The 20,879-nt window shown below is 32.9% G+C and overlaps 1 protein-coding gene across 2 annotated transcripts in view; it reads right to left on the bottom strand.

The window, feature by feature from the left end:
- RAB28 (RAB28, member RAS oncogene family) overlaps positions 1-20,879 on the bottom strand; it is a 73,106-nt gene that overhangs the window by 15,586 nt on the left and 36,641 nt on the right. The window lies entirely within an intron of this gene.

Here is a 20,879-nt window from a genome sequence, read left to right as displayed (position 1 = left end):
GAAGGGACCCAACTGACTTATAAAAACTTGTGAATTTGCAAATCTAGTAAGCCTACATAACAGTGTCAATTGATTATCAACAACAAAAAAATGCTCTCATACTACATAAAAAAGATTTTATTTAAAATTATATTTAGGGTCTTTAGTTTGTAGGCGCAAGAAATCTTTCTCTAGATTTCTGACTTAGTGGGAGATTCCTGAGCCCATTTATATTGCTCAGCCTGGATAATGTGAAGCTTTTTTTCTTTTCTGGCTACAAGTTGCTGTTTCTTTAACACTGAGACCTTATTTACACGCACAGGCCAGAAAATGTCCAGATACCACAAGCATCAATTTGTAAAAGACTAAAATACTAAGCTATTAGCACTGACATTTATACATCTAGTTTATCATAATATTGAAGCTAAAATACTTTCCTAATTCAACAAAAGTAAGAACAAATCATGTCACTAGGAAAAATCTCCAATGAAACCACTACCCAATTTTTTAAAAATGAAGTGTGTCATTTAATGTGTGTGTGTGTGTGTGTGTGTGTGTGTGTGTGTTTGTCTTTTCTAATGGAACAGTCTATCATTATATCATTACTCAGAGTATTTTCTTTTTCTTTTTTTCCTCTATCCCTACCCTTTCCCACAACTCTCTATCACATAAGTTTATCTATAGCATTGGGGGATTTACCATCCAAGCAAAAGTTTTCTCCTAATAAAGATAGCAATAAGAGATTATGAAAAATTAAAAATGCCATTGCTAAAGACAACTACTGCTAACATTTTGGTGCACATCCTTCTAAACAGCTAAGCAACTGAAGAACAAAGGCATCACCAGTGTATCCATGCAATTTCTTTCACCTCAACCATACTATACCATGTTTAGCCATGTGCTTAACAATATCACTGGATAACCATTTTATTGATCATTCATTCATTCAATAAATATTTGAGTGCCAGGCACTGTCCTGGATGATGCAGACAGAACAATGAGCTTATATTTTAATGAAGGGAAAAGGACCAACAAATCAAATATGGCAAATGCTGATAGATCTTATGGATAAAAACAAAGAGTACATAGGGGCAGTGCTATTTTAAACAGATAGGTGAAAAAACCTTAAGAAGGCTAAAGAGCAAGGTAATCAGGGAAAAAGCTTTCCAAGCAGATGGAACAGAAAGTGCAAAGGCCCTAAAAGAAGATTATGCTTATTAGCAGATTCAAAGAAAAGCCAGCCAGAGATACTAAAACGAGCTGGTAAGAGAAACAGTGGGAAATGAGGTTTAAAAAAAGCCAGGGACCAGAGTGTGCAGACCACTGTAAGAGAGATGAGAAGTAACTAGAAGGTTGTTAGGAGAATAAAAGAAATAATCTGACTCACATTTTAAAAGATTCATTTTGGCTGCTTTATTGAGAATAAACTACAAAGAGTCAAATGTAAAGTATAGAAGCCACTGAGGGGACCATAATCGAAGAAAGAGAGGATGACAGTTTGGACAAGAATGACAGCAATAGAGGTAGTAAAAAGTGGGGCAGACTCTCAATATACTTTTGAAATAAAAAGTGAATAGGGTATGCTGATAGATTTGACATGGGATATGAAAGACATAGAAAAGTCACTTGAACGAAGATAGTTTATCTGGATTTAAAACAAGACGAAATGTATTTTGTAGCTTTTACTCCAGCCACATTCATTTAGCTGCATGGGTGGATACAGATTTGCATTTAAGTATAGCTGGGTTTTTCCCAATCATGAACAATAACTGAAAAGAGGGGCAGATAAGTTGAAGACAGAAAAAAAGGGCAGGTAAGTTGAAGACAGTAAATGTAATGTAGTGATTATATTACAGATCGTGGAATCTAAGTTGATTCAGAAGAGGGTTGAGAAAAATAAAATGCTAAATCGATTTATTTTAAGGTCTTGTGTGGGTTTAAAAATTATTAAAGATGGGTTACTAAAGGAAGTGAGCTAGAAAAACAGGACATAACAGACAGAAACTGGGATGCATGAAACTGACATTATGAAGAGGGCACAGAAACTGATATTGACTAGGTCTTCAGAATAACTGTCAGTGTGGATGGCAGGGGACAAGATGACTGGAGGTGAAGAATTCAAGGAACTGAGAGACCAAGGTATCAGAAGAGTAATTTGAATGAATACTGAAACTACTAAGAATCATGACAGCATAGTAACTGAGTGACTGTGACCAAGAAGCCAAAATTTTCAAGAAACTCCAGGCAATGGTATAGATATTGGCTGATAACTCCAACAAATGTAAGTGCCAGGAGGTATAATCATATAGCTTGATATTCAAATCTAAGGCTTTTTAGGGGAAGATAAAGGAAAATTATCTGGAAAAAGCAACATGGAACATGAAGGTCACCTACCACACCTCCAGTCCTAGTGATAAGGTATAAACAGTAGGGAAAAACCAACATTTCTTCAAGACAAGACAACATCATTACCCTTACTGGAGAGCCAAGGGACAGAACAAGAAGTTTAAAACTTTTGTTTAAGGAAGATGTTGAGAATACAGGAATTTTTGTTGATATCTTATTTATGAGCTGTCGAAGGCCTAGGGGAAGGGTCTCAGAAGTTAAGAAAGAACAGAAGCTGGGGCCTGAAAAGGGTAGGACGGAGCTGTATAGGGTAAGAATGCAGGAGACAAACCAATGATAACAATGTCCTGGGCTTTCTTATGCAGCTAACAAAAATAGGAATAAAAACATGGAAATAAAAAAAAAGTTCTGAGAGTGTATTAGAAAGAGCAAGAAAATCCAAAACTTTTTTTTTACTGTAAAAACCAACTGTGTAAAAAAATCACATGGCTCACTCATACTGTTATCTGACTTGGACGTTAGAATGGAAAGAAAAAAAATCAAGATGCTAAGTCTATCTGCTGTGCTCTGAAAATCACATGGTACATGAAATAGAAGTTTTAAGAGAATCCAATTTTGGCTAACAAGAATAATATTGATACAACTTTGAAAGCTGTTTGAAAGACTAATATACACAATTTTTTGTTTAATGAATTTTAAAAATTCAAATTACACTATTTCATATTTTATACTTTAGGTTTATAGCAAGAAAGATCAACAAAAGCACATTTCAGGGATTCATGGAATATTAAAAACCCAATAAGAAATGACATTTTCCCACAGATGTAACGAATCATTATTTTTTATAGAATGTTAGGCTACCTTAAAGGCCTTTTTAAATGATTCGTATAAACCTATGAAAACACTATTCAATCTCACTAGCACACAAAGAAATGCAACTAAAAAAAAATGAAGTACTGATATTTACCTTTCAAATTAACAAAAAGAAACCACATAAGAACACCCAGTGTTGATAAGAGCTGGTATTGCTGGCTTTGGGAAAAGCAATTTGGAAGTGTGTGTTGAGCCTTACAAACATTTATACTCTATGACCAAATAACACAACTTGGAAAAGTTTATCTTGAGGAAAACATCAGGGATGTATAATAAGATTTATAAATTAAGATCTTCACCACAGAGTTATTTATAATAAAAAGTATTGAAACTAATATAAATGTCCCAAAATAAAGACAGTTAAATTATGATATAACCACATAATATAATACTCAGGCCATTAAAACTCATAAACATAAAGACTATTAAGTGATATCGTTGCACTGATTTTTTTTGGATTTGACACAAAGGCAACAAAAACAGAAATAAACAAGTGGGACTACATCAAACTAAAAAGCTTCTACACAGCAAAGGAAACCATCAACAAAATGAAAAGGCAACCTGTATGAGAAAATATTTGCAAACTACATATCTGATACAAAGTTATTTCCAAAATATATAAATAACTCATATAACTCAATAGGAAAAAAACATACAATCTGATTTTAAATATGGGCAGAGGAACTAACATTTTTCCAAAGACATACAAATGGCCAACAGGTACGTGAAAAGGTGCTCAACATCACCAATCATCATTAAAATGCAAATCAAAACCACAATGATATATCACCTCACACCTCTTAAGACTGTCTATTATCAAAAACACAAGAAATAACAAGTGTTGGCAAGGATTTGGAGAAAAGAGCAGCTTTTGCCACTGCTGGTGGGAATGAAAATTAGTGCAGCCACTAAGGAAAACAGTGTGGAGGTTCCTCAAATAATTAAAAGTAGAACTATCATATGATCCAGCAGTCACACTTCTGAGTATATATCCAAAGGAAATGGAAACAAGATGGATGAATGGACAAAGAAGATGTTATACAAATACACACACACACACACACACACACACACACACACACAAACACACACATGCATGCGTGCTTGCTCACTCTCACTCTCTCTCACAAACACACACACAAATATTATTCAGTCATGAAAAGGGACATCCTACTGTTTGCAACAACAGAGACAGACCTTGTATGCTCAGTGAAATAAGTCAGAGAAAGGCAAATACTGTATATCACTGTATGTGGAATCAGAAAAAGCTGAACTCATAGAAACAAAGACTAAAATGGTAGTTACCAAGGAATGGGAGTAGGGGCGAAAAGGTGATGTTGATCAAATGGTATAAATTTCCAGCTATAAGACGAATAAGTTCTAGGGATCTAACATACAACATAGTGATTAAGTAAATAAATACTGTATTATATACTTGAAAGTTACTAAAAGAATAAATCTTAAATGTTCTTATCATAAGAAAGAAATGGTAATTCTGTGACATGATGCAGATGTTAGCTTACACTATGGGTTGATCATTTTGCAATATATAAGTGTATCAAATCAACTCATTGTATACCTTAAACTTATACGATGTTATATGTCAATTATATCTCAATAAAGCTGGAAAAAGAAGACTATTAGGTGAAATACACGATAGTACAGAATGTTAAATTAAAAAGTAGAGTACAAAATTGTGCATACAGTAAAATCTCTACTTTGTAAACATATATGTGCATAAATAACAGGAAAAATATACCCAAATTCTTAAAATAATTTTTTAAAAATTAAATTGGGAAAGTAAAAATTTTAAATGTAAGCTTTTATTTTGAACTCTTTCCAAGATGTTTGCATGGCAAGTAGCCTAGAGACAGCATCTCCCTCAGAATCACCCCGTAAGTTTTTTATTGTCTGTTATAATATAGCATCTCCCTCCAGAGCAAGGTCAGAGGTTGTTTTGTAGCCCATTATAAAAGACTTAGGTTCTCCAAGCTCAGGGTTCCTCAGCTGGGATACAAATCACTGAATGTACACCATCTACACAGGTCCTCTGACACTGCTACATTGCTTTGGTGAAACTTGGGGGGCATGGAGAACCCATGCAAACATGGAACTCGCCCTGCTTGCTATGACTAAAAAGTCCTTTCTCTCTGACCCAATATTCCCATACCTTCTGCCAGTATCCATGGTGGTGGCAGGGTAAAATCCAAGATCCTTCAATGCTCTTAAGGAGAAGAGTAAAACAGACACATAATGATAAGGTGGGCAGACTAGCTAGCAACACTATTTCCCAGATTGGCCTGCAGTTAGGTGAGGCCATCAGGCAAACTTCTTACCAATGAAATAAAGGACTAACGAGCACCACTACTAGGCCTGACCTATAAAACCTTCCATGTATAGTAGTCTTTGTTCTCTTTCCTTTTCCATGGTGACCTGTGAAGTCACCTGTTGAAACGCAGGTCCACAAAATAGAAGGGGTTTAGGTCTCTGAAAAGGAGATGAGCCACCGCTGATGAGCATTACCTGGCTTCGGTCTTTACGTAAACAAAGAAGAAATTTCTGCTGTGCTAAGATATTGCAACTTTAGGGACTGTCTGGCATCTAGCATTACCTTAACTAATAGAAAAACTATTTAAAATGTAAATCTGCATCCAGTCTTGTCAGCAGTGAACATCTCCCTGTGTATATACCATGTCTTGAATTATTAACTAATGATAACTTGAAGTTATAATTAACAAGATAATAAAAATCTAAGCATTATAGTTGCCTGTGATTTGAGTTATGCCATAATCGAAGTCACAAAATTACATTAAACTTAATTATAAACCAAGAAGACTCTTTTGCATTTTTACTTACTAGGGAAAAAAATTTTTAATATACCATATCTAGACATGTTCTTTCTTCTGCCATTAAAAGGCTCGAGTAATACATGGAAAACAATATAAAAACAAAAATGCATATTCCCATCAATACAATTTGTTGGACGATACAAGGAAAGATGCCTCAACGATTATCAAGTCATGACCAATCTTGTGTCATCAATGTCCCTAACTCGCAGATTATTTTAGAGCAAACTGAACACATTACATATCATTTCACCCATCAAAAATTTAGCATCATATGTTTTTAAAATATCTTGTTTTTATTTTATTGAAGCTCACAGCTTTTAGAAGCAACAAATTAGAATTTTGAATCTAAAGCTATCCCTTTCATCCTTCCTTTGGTCCTACTAATTCCAATGGAACACTAACTCCCTAAATTTATGTGATAGTTCAAAATTTCAGAATAACTTCCAGGATAAAGTGGCCCATATATTAGGATATAGAGACAGAGTCTTATGAGTAACAAGAAGTACATGGTGTTTAGTAAACAATAAACAATTCTGATAAAAATCACATTGTGTCAAATATCATATCATCATAAAGAGTCATTACAGCAAAATTTTTTCATACCCCAATAGATGCTCTTTGTTACTTACTTTATTGATCTAGAGTGATAGATAATATGCAAGAACCAGTCTCATATAAGAAATAACTCTTCTGAATTTCTCGACTGTTTGCATTAAGGCAAATGTAGAAGAAATTTTGGTTCTGTTATTCAGTGATTCATGTAGAGAGGAATTAGGACATGACAGCAAAGAGTGCAGTCTCCAGAGCCACGGTGCCTGGGTTTGAGTTCCTGTTCTGTTAGCTATTTGTGGGACCTTAAGCAAATTACTTAATCTCTCTTGCCTCCGTTTTCTCATCTATAAAATGGGGATGATAATAGTACCTACCTCTAAATGTTACTGTAATTGATAAAATAAGTAGGTACATATAAATCACACAGAGCAACGACTAGCACATACTCAGTAAGTATTACCTAGTGTTACTGTGGTTTGTCTAGCCTTCGTTTACTCGTGAACTATTTACTCAGTGCCCTCTAAGTCCTGGGAAGGCTAAGAGAAACACATGTAGAAAGATATACAATGAGATGCTGAGACCAAGAGAGAAAAAGCGGTCTGTTAAGGACAAGGTACGAGAGGAGTATAGAGAAAGAAAATCTCAAACTACTTAGGGAAACAGGAAAGATCTCACAGACAAGGTAATGTTAACTCCTGATGGATGAAGAAAACTTAGGCAGACAACTTTGGAGGTAGAGAGGGTGTACATTCCTTACCAGAGGAATATCTACAAAAGCATCTAAAAGAACCTGGCTTCCAAGAGCTGGTAAAATCAGCAGGACTGGGGCATGAGGGTCTTTACGGGATGCTAAGAAGCTTATACATGCATAGGTAACATACACAGCTACACCTTCACCCATCTCACCTCGCACATTCCAGTCCGCCCGAGCAAAACTATAAGCACAAAAAAGGATATCCTGTAAGTGACACATATCAGAAAACCTTCAACTTTACCCTGTTGAAATCAAAGCACTTCCATTCACTATAGTGACAATCTTTGTTTCTAAATTCAGAGACTATTCAAAGAAAATTACAAATGATAAAAAATGTTGCACTTCTAGAGATCTTATGAATGTGACACTGTTTCTGTTCAGCCATCTTGTATACATAGTTACCATATCTATATCATAACTTTAAAAATAGAAAATGGCAAGTCTTATTCTTATACACATGCAGCTAATATTCCTCCTCCCAAAAGTCATTACAGCTCTACACATTAATCAGTTTAGAAGACCTACAGTAGTCACTCTTAACCATGGAGATATGTTCCAAGATCCCCAGTGAATGCTTGAAACAGCTGATAATACCGAACCCTATATTTATTCTTTTTTCCTGTATATACATATCTATCATAAAGTTTAATTTATAAATTGGGTACAGTAAGAGATTAACAATAAAAAAACAATTATTATAATATACTGTGATAAAAGTTATATGAATGTGGTCTCTCTCAAAATATCTTATTGTTCTGTACCCACCTTTTCACTTAAAAGAAGCACATAACAGCTTCTCTTTGGCATATCCAAATTGACAGCATCGCTACTCTTGCACTTGGGGCCATTATTAAATAAGGGTTACTTGAACACAAGCACTGTTAATACCGCAATAATTGATCTAATAACCGAAACGGCTACTAAGTGACTGACAGGCAGGGACTGTATACAGTGTAAAGGCGCTGGACAAAGGGATGATTCATGCCCAGGGCAGGACAGCACGATTTCATCACACTACTCAGAATGCTATGTAATTTGAAACTTATGAATTATTTAATTCTTGCATTTAATATTTTCAAACCACAATTAATCACGGATAACTGAGGCTGTGAAAAGCAAAGCCACAATAGGTGGGGACTACTGTAGCTGCAAAAATCACAGGTAACAAAAAGGACAGTTCATCACTTCTTTAAATGAGGTAAAACAATACCTTAAAATTCGTTTATTAAATATAAGCATCTCTTATGTGCTAAGCACCAGCAAGCAATAAATTACAAAAAAAAAAAAGACAGTATACTTACTCTCACATTAATGATTAATGAGGGAGAAAGAATGATCGATAATGCATAAATAAGGCAATGTAACAATTATAATCAGAAATTGGGGAGGGGGAGGGGAGCAGATAGTCACAGAGTGACAGGAACAAGGAAAGCAATTATGACAATTTTATAGGGTAGTTATGAAAGACCTCTTTGATCTGAGATCTAAAGGACGAGAATAAGCCTGCCAAGTTAAGAGGAGGTTGGGGGAGAAAAATGTTTCCGTCACTGGAACTAGAACCCAACCTGGAAGAGGAAAGTGGCTGAGTACAATCAAGGAAAACAAAAAAGCATAGTGAGCAAGAGTAGAAATGAGTAGTATAACATGAGGATATTACTCAAATAGAGCAATACAATACCATCGGAGGGTCGTAACCAACGGCACCACGTAAGCTTTGCATTTCGAAAACAGAAATTACTTTGGCTACTATGAGGAGAAAGGAAGTAACGGGGCAAGAGCATGTGCAGAAAAACCAGTTTAAGAGACTTAGGAAGCAACCTAAACTCTGTTTCAAAATTTACAAAACACTTAAATCTAAATTCACACACAAAAAAACTGAGGCTCAGAATGACTTAACCTAAGTCCCAATGCCAGTCATGACTCTAAAATATGACTCTAAATCTAGCTAGTGTCTCCAAAAGAACAAAAAACATCAACTTTGGGGATGATCACATAACAGTCTAATTTTTGTTTAGAACTTTAATTAAAAGACTATTATTCATTAATAACTATAAATCATAAAACTGAGCCCATAAGCATTATAAAACTTTTTGCCTTAGCATTTGATTCTATGAAGTTCTTAACAAAGCACTTGCAGCTGTACAAACTGTAAAATTACATATTTAAAAGTGACCCATTATATATAGCCCAAAATGACAAATACCCTTAATAATTTATTAAATTTGATTTACATGTGCTTAAAATTATGCATATATTTTGACTTCTAAAACACACACTTATAATAAGGCAAGTCTCTTTTTAAGTCCTATTTGTTTACTGGTGTTCAGGCATCCACTGCATCTATTAACAGGATTACTGACATAATGAACAGAATAATCTTCAAAGATTATTCAAAGTAACGACTGTAATAAACAACTTCAAAATTAGGCACATCAAATGCATAATAATCAGGGCTACTGATCAAACTGATGTGAAATTTTAAGTAAAAGTTTAAAATTCTGAAAAACATTACAATAATATCTATATTATTTTTGGTATTGGCCTGGGACTTTACAATATTCCTATCTTCCTAAATATTCATTTACAACATGCTATAAGAGCATATTCTATAATGAATGTTTTTCATTCATACCAGAATTATTACTTCATTTTTTTAAAAAAGAGAAAGTTATTACATGATGCTAATTAACTATACTATTGTCTATTCCTTGTCAATGGAAAAAAACATTAAAGTATAAACTATTTTTGCTCAGTCTGTATATGATGTCAGAAACAATATGTTCAGTGAAATGACTGTAAAATATGTCACTGTCTAACTTAAAGAAATAAAAGAAAAATACAAATCTAGTACTTGTACATATTTTCACAGTAATTTTTAGGTTATCAAGGAAACATCTAGAGTGTTGATCTGGTTATACTCAATTCAAACAAACTACTTGTCACATTAACTACCTCCAGGAAGTTACTCCAAACACAAAATAAACTGTTTATGCCCCTACTCAGATAGATAACATGACAGATTGTTATTAGTTGAAGACAGATGAAATACATTAATTTGATTGCAAGCATGTGTTTGATTTTACCCTGCCATGTACACTCTAATGCTGTCTTTCTATGATGACATAGTAAATCATACTCTATTAGAAGAATTGCTAATGCAAGAAAATAAAAAATTACCAGAACTTGACTTTGACTATGTAGGTTCTTAAACCAACCTTCTTAGGAAATATAACACAATAAAGAAAAAAGGTGTCATCGAAGAAACAACGTTAAATCTAGTTAAATTTAAAAACATCCATGCAGTTTAACATTTTTCCTTCATGCTAGTTTTTATATTTCTTTGTGAAACGTCTCTTCCTTCCTTCTCTCATTTTCTACTGTTTTAAGTGTTTATCTTATCGAAGTGCACAGCCTTCTACAAGGAGGACATCTGCCATATTTGTTCTGAACATTCCCCTCGGGTTAGGACTTTCCTTTTAAATATTTTATGATGCTTTAGAGACATAAAAATTTAAATTTTATAAAATCAAATACACTGAAATACTAAGCTCATTATTGTTTAAGCTTTGCTTATTTGGTTCTTTTGTTAATGCAGCTAAAAACAAAAACAGAAAAACAAAAAAGCACATAATGTAACAGCCACTCGCAGCAAAGTATTTGCTGAATAAAGAAAAAATGTTTTTAGGCTCTTAGAAAAAAAAATATGAACCATGTCTAAAATAATACATATTCCTTCATTTTACGGGAGAATATAGGACTGAAAATTAATGAACTAGTCTCACACCACAATAAGAATATCACAAGTGTTGAGCAAAAGTCGTAAGACACAAAGGAATACATATAAATTTTAAAATAACAAATTAAATATTACTTAGTGAAACATACACAGATAATGAAACTAAAAAGAACTGCAAGGAAAAGACCAGGACAAAAGATAAGCTACCTCTGAAGGTAGAGAGAGGACTGATAAAGGCACCTGGTAGGCCTCTGGGGTGTCTGGCAATGCTCTATATCCTGATCCAGGTACAGCTATTCTTTAAACTGTACATGTATGACTCTTCTGTAAGTATGTCTCACTATATTGTAAAAAGTCCTATTAAAATTAGATAACTTCTCTTCAAACCTAATGTTTCTTCATATGATCATAAAGAAGAGTCATTGTTGCAAAAATATGCATGATTTTCATAATTTTTCCCAAGGATTTCTATTTATCTTTTAATTACCAAATCATACTCTTTTGACCCACCTATGTTATTTATCACTTGATTCTGCCAGATCCTCATTTGTTAGTTACTTTACTTTTAGCAAGTTTCCAACACTTTTATAGATGTTCCATAATGCTATAAGATTTACCTAATTGCTTTGTATTGTGTTTCTCTTGTACAGTCACATAAATATCCAAAACTAACCTATGAGGATTCTGAAGCAATAATAATAAATACTGTTAACTCTGTAGAATCACCAGAATACTACCATCAATCAACAGCCAATATAAAGAGGATAGAAATATGTAAGAATATGTAAAATTCGTATTATTCCCTCAATTTCTTTAGTATCATTATTAGATTATGTCAATTCCCTCTGGTCATGGATAATGTATAATTACATCTCCTTCGACTTTAGGCTAAAATGAAATAATTGGTTTAAATGAGGACCAGAGAGTAAATAAATATTTCTAAATTTATGGCTATAACTTTCATCGCTTTCTGTAACATTTGTGCATAAATCATGAAGATGAGCATTTTCTCACATGCCAAAAGCATAAAGGAACTAGAAAATTAAAAAATTGCCTTTCCTTATTTTAATTCATGTTTTGGGCTCTCTCCACAGAAATTCTTACTAAAGAATTTCATGCTGGCATAGTACTAGATAGGCTTATTTCCTATGTTCTGCACGACAGACATAACAAGGTCCAAGTTCACTTATGCCTTTCAGATATAGATTTGCATGAAAACAAAAAGTATACTTGTAATGCCTAGACATCAACGTATCTAGGATTTTGCAAAGAACAGGAGTCGTAGTAAGAACTGGCTCAACTGACAATTATATTATGGCTATTTATTTCTTCTTTATATTTTCCTCTACTTTCCAACTGCCCACAATGACCACATATTAGATCTATTGAAAGACGGAGAATGATAGAACAGATTTAAAATAACAAAAAGTAAACAGTAAAAAGAAAACTGTCTGATAGCAACAAAACTCAGAGTACTAAGAATAGCTAACATTTATACAGCGCCAAAGTGTTTTATAGGCACTTCAGACATATGAATCAATCAGTCAATTTGGGAAAAACTGATAACTTTATAATATTGTCTTTGTATCCTTGAGTCTGGTATATTTGTCTTCTTTTACTTAGGTCTTGTATTGAGTTTTGTATTTATGCTTTACATGAAAATTGTTTAATTTTCTCAACACAGAGATTTTCGATGTATGTAATCATACCATCTGATAACTTGGTACTTTTATGACTTCTTTTTTAATCTGTCTTATATATCTTTTTTTCTACTGTTTGATAATAACTAGGACTTCAAGAATGATATTGAATATGAATGGTAAGAGTAAACACCCTTGTCTTGTATGTGATCTTAGGAGGAAAGTATTCACTCTCTATTAAACATGATATTATCTGTAGGTTTTTCATAAATGCCATTTATCAGGTTGAAGAAGTTTCTTCTCATTCCTAGTTTGTGGAGAGTTTTTTGGTATTGTTGTTGTTGTTGTTGTTGTTGTTTTACCATGGATGGATGTTGTATTTTATCAAATGCTTTTTAGGCATCTACTGAGATCATCATATGGCTGTTCTTCTTTAGCCTACTGATATAGTAAATTATATTAATTGATTTTGAATAGCAATCAGCCTTGCATTTCTAGGAGAAACCCCACTTGGTCATGTTGTATTCTTTTTATACACTGTTGAATTTGTTAACATTTTAAGGATTTTTTCTTTTTGTAGCTATGTTTATGAGAGATATTGGTCTAAAGTTTTCTTTTATTACAGTGTCTTTACCTGGTTTTAGTTTCGGATTAATGCTGCTGTTATAAAATGAGTTGGGAAGTGTTGCAACCTCTTCAGTTTTCTGGAAGAGTTTATATATAACTGACATTATTTCTTCCACACATGCTTGGTAGAATTCGCCAGTAAAACCATCTGGGCCTATAGTTGTCTTTGTGAAAAAATTTTATATTATGGATACAAATTTTTCATAAATATAACAGTATTCAGGTTATCTATTTCTTCTTGAATGAACTATGGTAGTTTATATCTTCCAAGGAATTTTTTCATTTGATCTCTACTGTCAAAATTATGAAACTATAATTTTTCACTATATTCCCTTATTCTTCTTTTAATACCTGCAGAATTTGTAGAAAATTCCTCTTTCTCATTCCTGATACTGTAATGTGTCTTTTTTTCATGATCAGTATGGCTATAAGTTTATCAATCTTATTTATCTTTTCAAAGGACCAGCTTTTGGTTTCATTGACTTCTCTATTGTTTTTAATTTCTACTTCTATCTTTCCTTTTTCCTTTAGGTTTGTCATTCGTTGTTCATTTTCTTAAGGTAGAAGTTTAGGTCACACTGACTTTGAGAATTTTTTTTATTTTCAAATCTAAGCATTTAATAACAGGAAACATTCGTCTCTAACCACTGCTTTAGCTGCATCCCATAAATTCTAATATGCATTGTTTTTATTTTTGTTCAATTCAAAATATTTAATTTTTTGTGACTTACTCTTGGACCTATAGGTTATTTAGAAGTGAATGTTTAATTTCAAAATATTTGAGAATGTTACAAATATCTGTTACTGATTTCTGGTTTAATTCCATTATTGGCTCTAGTTCCAGTAAAACCATGGACACTAAAATTTGATTTTCATATAATTTTCTGGTATCATGAATTATTATCCTTCTTTTGATCTTCTTTCAACCATTTAAAAATGTTAAAACTATTTGTAGATAGCAGACCATACAAAAAGAGGCCAAGGACCACAGTTTGCTGACCCCTGCTCTACACTACTGCTTGAATCAATCTTCTGCTTAAAAATCTTTATTCACGGGCTTTTCTATAGGCCTTAGGAGAAAACTGAACTACTTAAAGCATTGTCTCTGTTTCTCAACACTTCCTGCCTTACACCCTATGCTCCAGCTGTGACCAAACGTTGTAAATTCTCCTTATATTTCAGACTATTTCCTAGCTCCTATGGCTTTATTCATTCTTTTACTTCTTGGACTCCTCTTTCTTTCCCTTCTCTGTATGGCACATCCCTACATATCCCTTAAGAGTGTTAAAGTGCTTCCTTCAGCTCTAAAGCCCCCTTTCTCATCACTCCACAACACCACCAGCGTACTGTCTCCCCTACCATTGTGCTTGAAACACTGAAGGCACAAATGAACGAGCAAATACTTTAAATACTGAAGAGGAAAGTGAATGTGCACAAATGTTTACAATAATAAGAACAAGGGCAAATTCTAACACACAGTTACATTTTTATGGTCTTCAAAATGTATTTGAACCAATTTGATGTTAGAAAAATAAAAATATTCTCATAAAAATGGAAAGCATTTTCTTAATTATAAAATGCCTCTTAAAGATTAAACTGTAATGTAATAAACTCTCAAAAAATGGTGCTAGCACAATATGTCAATAAGCCAAGAAATAAATAGTAAGACAACCATCCAAAAAAATGCTTCCTCTAAAAAAAAAAAAAAAAAAAAAATGGATCTACTTAAAAAGAGGCACAAATACAGATCATTACTAACAGAAAACTTATGTTGAGAGGGGGAAAAACTTCAGTCCTGAACCTAAGACTAAATGTAAAATTTAGTCAATTTTCACCAATTCTTATTAAAATATAGAATAGCGATTAGTAATTTTTAATGCTTAAAAAAAGAAGAGATCCTGAAGAAAGAGGGAGCTTAACTGCAAACCTAGAAAACAAACATTCATCTCCACTGACTAGAGAATTCAGTTCATATCTCAATATATTAGCATATCAAATTATAACTCTATGGATATAAAGGTCAGTGTCGGGGGGAAGCTGGGATAAAGAAGGAACAAAGTTATACAACCATCTTTGGTGTTCGGTTTTAAACCAAAAAATACTTTTTTACAGAAACTAAAATAGACAAATCCCACTGATAAGTTTTAACAACACAACTTTTTTGTTTTCAGATACCTGACATTCTGTTTTGTTTTTAAAACAGGATTTAATAACCAGTCCTGACAAGATTTTTAAAACTCCACATTCAGGTACTCATTTTCAAAAGACTCATCATTTTTGTGTAGCATATCTGTCTCCTAATGAAAATGTAAACCCACATTTAAAAAGTAAATAGCTTGTGTTGGAAGATTAACTGAAAATTTTCTGGCTTAAGAGGAAACAAATGCACACAGCGAAAATCCCAAAGACTTAAAAACAGCAGTCTTTCTTTTACTGGGGTGTTTACTAAATGATACGCACTAACTTTAAAATACTTTCAAATAACGGCACATAGTGCTTTTCATTTAAAATTAAACCCCAGAAGTATGTATCTCATGGTTCAATGAAGCTGAACCAATAAGTCCATGAGTTTGTATCCAAAAGAGGCAAAAGAAAGCTTCGGCCTATATGAAATATATTGTAGGTAAAGAAACTACATAAAATTAATTTACTTGAAAACTATAGTTCTTGGACAGGTAACTGTTTTCAGATTAATGAATCATTTGAGACAGTCAAAACATAGACTTCTCTTATTGACTACTCCAAGAAAAAAACTTTTAATCAGAAAAACTGACAACCTTCCTTCCTTATATGTCATTTCTGGATAAAATTATCATATGTATTTCTGGATAAAATTCTGAGATTTCTTGAGTATTTTAATCATCGGGGAGCAATGAAAGAGAAACTACTGAACTCTGATTCCCATTTTTCACTGTACTCACTATTTGAAAAACAGATGACTACGCTATGAAAATTTAGAACAAATAAGTGACACCCTTTCAGATTAGAGCACTAAAGAATTTTCCATTCCTTCCTTCAACAGCCAAACGTACTACTTTCTCAATTTACTGGGATCTATTATTCATCTAAGTGTGATTTCTGGTTCATTTTTCCCCCCATTATAATATACTATAAAAGTCATGTTTCTTAAATTCAGAAATAATCATAGAGAAATAAACAAAAATGGAAAAATGAGTAGACTACTGGTCGTCCAATCAGTAGAAATTTTAGGTAGCTCTTCAAAACACAGCTTCAAAAAAAAAGTCTACATGGAAAGAAAACATGCATGGGCTAAAAACAAAAAGGAAAAAAAACTTATGTATAGAAAAAGATTGAAAGAATAAATACACATATTAACGAGTGGTTAGTTCTGTGAGGGAGAGATTATGAGTGTTTTATTTCTTCATACATTTCTGCATTTTCCAAATTTTCTAAATTGAACATGTACTGATCATTATTTACTTTAAATCTTGAAAAATATTCATTAAAGAATAATTCTAAAATAACTCCCACTATAACTATGTCTTAGAATGCATTAACAAGTAATGTATTTTAAATAATTCACTATGCTAATATTACAATATGATATAAATATATAGAAATAAAAGTGATTTTTTTAAGCAAGCATATCAATGATAACTTGTACTCTAATAAGTTATGAAGTTATTCCACTAATATGTAATAATATATTTTATTAAAGTTTAATAATATTTTTGGATATCTCCATTAGAAATTAATTTGTTCAGCAATTATTTGTTACATTATGTATTATATATAAAATGTCTCACAAGTAAATAAAGCACTGTAATAAAATCTCACTTGGGGTCAATTAACTTAAATGGCTACAAACAATTCTATTGCCAACAAAAAAGTCAACCTCAAAAATCAAAATATACCACCTCCAATATTATGTAATTATGCTGGAAACAAGATACATAAACCAATTCCAATGAAGAATCACATGTCACTGAAAATGAAGAATCACATGTCACTGAAACAGGTGCTCAAACTTTAAAGTTTCCAAACAGAAAAGTTTTAGACCTTCTTTCATAATTGATCATGTCACATTATACAGCTATAGCGTGATATGAAAATATGTCTGCATGTTGGTTGCAAACACCTCTCACTATGCCTTTGCCATAACACTGATTTTTTTCCTTTTAAAACATTTTTTTTTTCAATTACAGTTAACATAACCACTATATTAGCTTCAGGTGTACAACACAGTGATTAGACAATCGATGAATGGATAGAGATGTAGTACTTATATATAATGGAATATTACTCAGCCATACAAAAGAATGAAATCTTGTCATCTGTAACAACATGGATGGACCTAGAAGGTATTATGCTAAGTGAAATAATTCAGACAAAGAAAGACAAATACCATATGATTTCACTTATATGTAGAATCTTAACAACAAAATAAACGAACAAACAAAACAGAAACAAACTCACAGATACAGAGAACATTTTGACAACTGCCAGATGAGAGGGAGATGGGGGATGGGTGAAAAAGGAAAAGGGATTAAGAAATACAAATTGGTAGTTACAAAATACTCATGAGTATTTAAAGTACAGCCACCGTGCTTTGGTCTCACTCTAGGACACCTAAATGTAAAAACTTCTTTAGGTTTTCTGTACACTCTCCAGCTTACTGTTTTGTTAAATGGGTCTTGTGGTTTAAAAAAAAAAAAAAAAAACTGTTTTTAAATTCTGTTATGTCTGTTTGAAAGTTTTTATTTGTTTGTTTATTTGAACGTTTTTAAAACATTTAAGCACAATAAAGACTTTTTAATCCAAACTATTAAGGTTCAAAATACCATTGATATTCCAGATAAAATATTAAAAATGAGAATACATTGCTGCACTAAAAAATAAAAATTAAAAAAAAACAGGAAAAAGTACTAAGAAAATAGAAGAGAAACAGGAAATTTTATAGAAGATAAAATGAGCTGGTAGAAATAACTCTCTAAATACGGACCTAATATTAAAAGTTTCTACTGTGACCCCTGGAACAGGTAGACTGTATCAATTAAAGTTCAATCAAAGCAGCAGAACCAGTGTGGGTGGTAAAGTAGAAGGATTTATAGCAGGAGTTAGAACTTACGTAACTGAGAGCTGCTGGAGTAGCAGGTGTAGGCTCTTGCCTCTGCATCTAGTCTCGAGTCTGCTGTCACTATAGACCAGCTACACCAGCACTCAAAAAGGGAACTGGATAAGAAGAGCAAAGACAACCAAGACTCTAGTATTAAAAAGATGCTCCCTCCATTAAAAATAGGCCTTGAAACATTCTATCCACCAGCCAATGAAAGTGACAAGGAAGGTTAATGTTATATGAAGTGTTAGATCGAAGAAAGCAAGTTTAAAAAAATCCATGAGAAATCAAAGCATCCAGCCATCTCCTATTCTCACTCTCAGTTAAAGACTGGTATTAGTTTCTCATGGCTGCAACAAAATACAGCAAACTGGATGGCTTAATGCAACATAATGTTAATCTCTCCCAGTTCTGGAGGCTAGGAGTCAGACATCAAATTGCTGGCGAGGCTATGCTCCCGCTGAAGGCTCCTAGGAAGAATCCTTTCTTGCCTCTTTCCAGCTTCTTGTGGTTACCAGCAAATATTGGCATTTCCTGGCTTGTAGCTGCATCACTCCAATCTCCGCCACATCTTCATGTAGCTTTCTTCCACACATGTCTGTGTCTCTGTCCAAATTTGTCTCTCCTTATAAGATTACCAGTCATTGGATTTATAGTCAACCCTAATCAAGTATAACTCAATTGATTACATCTACATAGACCTAATTTCCAAATAAGGTCACACTCAAGAGATACTGGAGGTTACGGTTTCAATATATCTTTTAGAGGGCAACAATTTAACCCACAACAAAAACCATGCTTTCTATTTCACTGAGAAACTAGGAACAGTCAAGAGACCTATACATCACCAGATCTACACTTCATACATGGTATAGGCAGTTGTTTGCAACTCCTATTACTATGAATCAATAAATGATCTATTCTACTACCCAAAGAGAAATCACTTATTTGTACACTAAATTCTATCCTCTCACTACTAAATGACATCACTCCAGCAATTCTAACATCTCTCTCCTATATTATATTATCAATTTACTCTTTTTCATTTCTATCAACATACAAAGTTCTCCCATCTTAAAGGAAAGCAAAAACAATTTTAAAATTCTTGACTCCACTTCCCCCATTCCATTTTGCTTTCTTTACAATAAACTCCTCAGAAGAATCATCTATACTTATTAATTCTGATCTGGCTTTTGTCCTCATCACTTCGCCAAAATTGATCTTATAAAGATAAACAATGAATTGTTGCTAAATCAAATAATCAATTATTGATCCTCTCCTTCCTTACCTATCAGCAGCAGCACTTAAAATAGCTGATTCTTCCTTCCTTGGAACACTTTCTTCAACTAGCTTCCAGAATATCATATTCAATATGAAAACCAGTTAATATTCTGTGAAATGTTCCAGAAGTATACTGAGATGTAATACTTTTAAAACTCTCTTTGAAATTACATCAATTTTATCAAGAATGTCAGTAAGGTTGCAAGATACAAGGTTAATATCAACTGCTTTCCTGTATACCAATAATGAATAAGTGAAATTTGCAATTAAAAACACAATATCATTTACATTAGTACCCCCAAAATGAAATACTTAGGTATAAATGTAACAAAACATGTATAAGATCTAAATCTTATAGAAGAAATGCATGTAGAGAAACACTACAAAACTCCAACAAAATCAAAAAACTAAATGGAGAGATATTCGATGCTGTCATCATTTCTTTCATTGGAAGTTTTAGGTGCGGTAATTAGGCAAGAAAATAAAGAAAAGGCATCCATAATTGGAAAGGAAGAAGTAGTTATCTCTACTTCCAGATGACACAATCTTACACACTAAAAATCTTAACGTATCCACCAAAAAAACTATTAGAGCTAATAAACTAGTTCAGCAAGGTTCCATAATCGATATATAAAAAAATCACTTACATTTCTATACACTAGCAATGAACAACTCAAAATGAAATTTTAAAAAAATTCCATTTATAATAGTATAACAGCATCAAAAAGGATAAAATATTTAGGAATAAATTTAACAAAAGAAGTGCAGATTTTATCCTCTAAAAGCTACAAAATATTGTTGAAAAAAATTAAAGTAAAACTAATTAAATGGAAAGACTACCCATGTTCGTGGATTGGAAAACTTAATATTGTTAAAATATTGTTAATATTGTTAAAATGGAAATACACCCCAAATAGATGCAACATAATATCCAATTCCCAGCTGACTTCGTTTCAAAGATGACAAGCAGATCCTAAATTTATATGGAAATGCAAGGGATACAGAACAGTCAAAACAATCTGGAAAAAGAAGAACAAAGCAGGAATCACACTGCCTGATTTGAAAACTTACTACAAAGCTACATATGAGACAGTGTGGTACCGGCACAAGGACATACAGATCAATGAAGTATAAGTGAGAGTCCAGAAACAAACCCATATCTATA

Source organism: Pteropus alecto, unplaced genomic scaffold, assembly GCF_000325575.1.
Source record: "Pteropus alecto unplaced genomic scaffold, ASM32557v1 scaffold5, whole genome shotgun sequence".
Taxonomy (NCBI): domain Eukaryota; kingdom Metazoa; phylum Chordata; class Mammalia; order Chiroptera; family Pteropodidae; genus Pteropus; species Pteropus alecto.
This window is presented reverse-complemented; position numbering and strand designations above follow the sequence as displayed.